The sequence below is a fragment of the Enoplosus armatus genome, chromosome 8 (assembly GCF_043641665.1).
Source record: "Enoplosus armatus isolate fEnoArm2 chromosome 8, fEnoArm2.hap1, whole genome shotgun sequence".
Lineage (NCBI taxonomy): Eukaryota > Metazoa > Chordata > Actinopteri > Centrarchiformes > Enoplosidae > Enoplosus > Enoplosus armatus.
This window is the reverse complement of record NC_092187.1, coordinates 16,287,916-16,293,486: the sequence shown is the minus strand read 5'-3', so window position 1 is coordinate 16,293,486 and position 5,571 is coordinate 16,287,916.

Below are 5,571 nucleotides of genomic sequence, written 5' to 3'. Positions count from 1 at the left end.
TCGAAAGCACGCAGGCCACCAGCCTGTTCGGAGTCGTGCATACTCTGCGAGGGGTGAGGTGTTAATGTTAGATCAATGTAGGGGCAATGTTAGATTAGCAACATGAAGGTCACTGAGCTGCTGAGCCCCCATGTCTCATTTTGCACCATCTGCTTTGGAATAATAAAATCAGGCTATCTACGCTTTTCTTCATCACTGTGAGCAGAATCAGCGTCTGTGAGGAGAACAAAAGAAAAAAAAAAAATCACAAACAGGTATTGTAATTCCACAGGCACGCTGTATGAGAAGACAAATTCTTACCTCTTCTGCTGTTTACGCCAAAGACAAAGCAGGTGCACTGTAGCTAGGACGATAGACTCTCCATGCTCTCAATTATGATTGTAATCCATCTGTCATACCTGCTCCCTTCTAATTACGTCTCTGTAAAGTTGCTGCTGTGAGCTCAGTACCCATTCACACTCTGAAATGTGCATTATCTGTCTATCTTTCACAAGTGACCACTGGAATACCTAATAGCAGCGGGTAGCTTGGTAACAAGAGGTTTTTTTTTTCTCTCCTTTGAAAACTCATGGGGTTTATGACAATGAGTCTGCGTGGATGCTGATACGGAGAGGTGGCCTTTGAGACAAGCAAAAAGTTCAAGTGAGAAAAAAGGAAAAGCCAGAAGAATATTAACCCACCACTGCTGCTGTTTTTCTTTCTTACAGATGTGACAGATACCTGCTCCTGATTGGGAGCCTGCTTGCTAGCGATAATGATCAGAGGTATTATATGTGGCAGTAACGGGCCCAAAGGTGCTGACCTCCCTCCCACACAGTACTGGAATCTTCCAGAGGCCCTATTAGTGTGTGACTGGGCCTTTGTTTTGATGGCTAACCTCATGGTCCAGTGGACTTACATGATAAGTGGGTGCAGCTGTGTTGGTTAGCCAGGAGGACTTTAGCCACAAATTTGATTAGGATAGCAAATGCCTCTCGCCTTGTGTCTGTTAATTAGCCGACCTTCTGAGCAGCTCTGCACCTCTGTGAATTATTTCATCACCAAGTGTCTTCACGATGCATTGTGATGGAGGAGATTTTATCCAGTATTTGTGAATGACTCATAACAATCCCTCTCCGTGTGTGTTTGTGTGTGGGAGGTGGGTGATGACATGCCTGTGTGAGGATAGAGAGACAGGTACTGCTGGCCAGAGTACCTTTCATAACTATTCATCTCCCAGTAAATCCAATAAATACATGATGTTTCCATTTCAAATAACTGTTTTATTGGAAACATTATACGATAGGATACAATGATAGTTACCAAGAAACGAGTAAGGAACAAATCAGACATTAAATGATGATTTAAAATCTATGAGTAGTTCCTGAATAACTGAATCGAGGACTACATTCAAGATAATGATACATTACTTGAGAGCAGACTTGAAGATACTAGAGCAACAGTAGATGAAAAGGTCGATACCACTCTCATGTATGTACAAATACCAAGCTACAGCCAGCAGCCGGTTAGCTTAGCTTAGCATAAAGACTGGAAAAAGGGGAAAACAGCTAGCCTGCCTGTGTCCAAAGGTAACAAAATCCGCCTTCTAACACATCTAAAGCTCACTAATTAACTGAGTACAAAAACTTAACTGTAAAGACAACAAATAGTTGTTTCTATACTGGGTTACGGCTATTTCTTGTCTGGGTGCGGTAACTTCCTGGAGTCTTGTCGTCACAGTGAGGTTGCCAGGCAACCAGCAGAGACTCCAGTGCGCTTATTGGGAGTTGAATCGATCTTTTTTTTATCTAACTCTCGGCAAGAAAGCAAATGAGCAAATTCTCCAGAATGTGTAACTATTCCTTTAAAAGTGAATGAAGTCTCTAATCTCAGACTGCTGTGGTCTCTGCAGTATCATTGTTGAAAGGGACACAAGATGATGGGTCTAAGAAGTATTAAGCGTTAATGTTTAATATTGATCTACCAATCCAACTTTCAACAAGGAAAGCAAATAAGCGTAATTCACAAAATGTCGAACTACTCCTTCAGTGAAACTGTGAGTAATGATTAGTTCCTTGATAGCTCTCTTAATGAAGAGTTCCTGATTAACTCTGTTGAGTGACACAAAACTAATCATTAATTCCAATTACTTACATGATAGTCACTATTTCCACTACATAATGAGTAGTTACATGTTTCTTTGAGTCACGATTATCTCACCTTTTTACTGGGAATCCACAGTCAGTTCCTTCACGACAAACCAGAGACAGAATTCTGGAAAAAGATAAAAACCTGCACTGTGATAAACATCAGGACATTTTCTCAGTACAATGTGTGCAGCTGAGCTGTTTTGATCTATGATTACCATTTTTATTCGACAATGACTTGTTCTTGTTTTGAATTTATTTCCATCTCCATGGTAAACATTGTGCAGCAATATAGGCATTTTTGTAAAGTACAGACTGTGGTTCCAAACGCTGTATATTGTGGCTCTGCGATCATGATGTGACACAAAGGGGAGCTGAACGGGAAAAGAGGCACAAGTGCCAAATGTTTAAATGGACTAATTTGGGCAGATTAAAACAATCTTCATGTTACGATCAGCACTGAGACACTGCACATACTGCAGATGGACATCATAACCTCATCATCCCGTTCACTTTGGCAGGCGAGTTTGTTATTCATTTCAATCCGTGTTCTGGCAGCTGGTCACATACCACCACAGTGACTGAGCGTCTGACATATTTGCATTGCACAAACCTTCCTTGCTCATTGTATTATTGCAACACAAATCAGCTAATTTTTTTTTCACGTGAACTTCACACTTGGAAAAATGTTGTTGACGCTGAAACTGTGCGAGTGGCTCACGCCTATGCAGCTTGAATTAACTGCAGTGCTGTTTGTGTTGCAAATACAACATATTTTTTTCATTTTACACAGCTCATTACCATATGGAGCTGCTAGTGAGGACTGCGGTGGAGGGCAGGCCTACTTATTTCAGATAAGTGCCCCTGCAGTCTTTTACCAGAGTTTGAAAAGTATTCACAAAAGGCGCACACACACACACACACACACACACACACACACACACACACACACACACACACACACACACACACACACTCACACACACACACACACACACGCACGCACACACTTTGAACAAGAATTTGCTCAGCCTGACTGCTTGCCGCTGCGCAATTCATCATGCACATGAATTAATGTTTCTCACTCATTAGGTGGAAATTAACTCTGTTACAAATTACCGCTATCAGACAAGGTGGAACAATAAATTCCTACCTTTATGTATAAAAACCATCCGCTTGAATCGACACTTATGGTCGCTGCCTCTTACACTGTATGTCACCTCCTTTAGCTGAAGGCCATACTCAATTAAAAGAGGTTCAAGTTAAACCGCTCCCCATTTTGGACCATGTGCAAGCCTGAGGAGCGTGTAGCCTGACAGTAATCCCATGGGTTTATCTGTTCAGCGAGCTCAGTGCTTCCCCAGTATCGCTCCTGTCTCTCAGCCACGGTCTGTCTCCCTTTGGACTCCCCATGGCCCAGTGGTCCCACAGGAGCACTGTGACTGGAACTGTGGGTCACAAAAGCTGCCATTTCCCCAGGGCCGCTCCACTTTCAGCACACTGGGTGCCTTTCTGAGCCACCCCAGCTGATCTCTCACATAAAGAGGGAGAGTCAATGTGAGGAAATGCATATATTCATACCTACTGGGCTACAATAGTCACGCCTTGTTTTTGATGCACTATGGAGACGAGGGGAGTCACGTTCAAGTCATGGTGGCTATCCCAAAGCGACATCTCCTGCTCAAGAATCGCTGCTCAAAGTGGGAGAAAGTAACAGGGAGCACAGTGTGTTTACAGAGTTTGGAGGCAGGAATGATTGTGTATTGTAGCATTTAATGGGTGCCCAACAGTGTCGAGTGAAAGTGAGACCTGTCGACACAGGGCACAGCACAATACAGACAGAGCAGAATGGGACTTCTTATGGCTGCTCGGGGATTGAATAAAGCCCAGTTCATTTGCTACATATCACGTTTTGTTACATGGTTTCCGACAATTCCTCATATTTCATCCGTGGAGCTGGCAATGGGCGTTTTATATCCTTCCTATTTCCTCCACCTTTCAGCTCGCTTTAAGCTCCTCCATGTCATGATGGTGTTTTTTTTCTCCTTTCGGAATTTCTTTTTGCTTTCAAGCTGAAAATCAAATCTATAAATCAAAGGCAATGGGAGAAAGACACGGGGACTGAAGGGCATTTAAATCCTTTCAGAGTTCCCAAAGCTTCAGTGAGCGAAATAAACAGGAAATTAAAATGGAGCTGGAAATGGTAGCAATCCCTCTTTTCAGGGGATTAAAACCAGGTGCATTTCTTAATACGTCTTCCTGCTTTATATTCCGTTCTGCTGGGAATGGATCCTCTTCTCCCTTATTAATTTCCTTGAAAAAAAGGACAGGAATTATAGTTATTCATAACTGATTCTTTTTGCTGAATTGTTTTTGAGATTTCTTTGTATTCTGAGTCGCCAAAAGAAGTTGTCATGCTTAATGTGCAAAAACACCTTCCAGTGCCAAGGTGCTCTTAAATTGTATCCCATATGGGCTCAGTCTTTCTACTGCATGGCATCAGGATGAACACAGCCTGCAACTGTGTCTGCTCCCCCGGCTGCGTGTTTTACTGAAATACTGCTGCTGCACAAAGTTGCTGACTGACCTTCAGATTGAACTTCATTTGCATAAAAGCATATGATTAGACAAGGTGCAGCCACCACTGAGAAAACATTTGTTCACACTTGACAAGCGCCGACCACATCCATGAATGAGTGAGTGACCACATTTTTCCATTGATTTCCTTTACTTACTATATTACTTTCTTTTAAACTGCACAACTGCTAACACCCCAGCCTCTCAAACCGGGTGGGATACAGTATATGTATATATCTATACATATATTAAAGAAAATTCCTCTGCCCCGACTTTTTAACTGATGTTTTTTCTGCATATTCTGTCATAAGAGCAGCACAGAGTATTAAATGATTTTAGAAAACACACAACATTGCACAACACCACATTTAGGCTAATATTATGTCCAGCTTCTTGTTTTGTTATCTCTGCTCTGACATATTAAGCTAGATCCTAATGTTCAGAAGTGAAACAGTGATTGTATCTCATTAGCAGAAGCTTCATAGACCTCTTATCAGACGTCTGTTCCTTCCAGGGGTGAGCACCAAACCTCATAAATGAAAAAGCTGCTCCACAGGTGCGCTATAGATAGGGTTGGTGTATTGTACTTATATGTAAATGTTTTTGACGTTTAAGACCTGGCTCAAAGTCTCAACTCCATACCCCCCTGACCTCAAATAGTCCAATACTACTTTTTCTGCTGAGTAGCTGTCCTCAGGCTCTGTCTCAAACGCAAAAAAAAGTCTATTTCATCATGACTGGCTGGCGTTGTGGACACAGAGGCAGGGTCCTCTGCAGGACCAGTTGTGCGACACTCTGCTGTCAGAAGCCATCGGAGTTTGAACTTCAGACAACTGGCAGGTGCAAGAAGTGCGTCTTTGCTATCCAG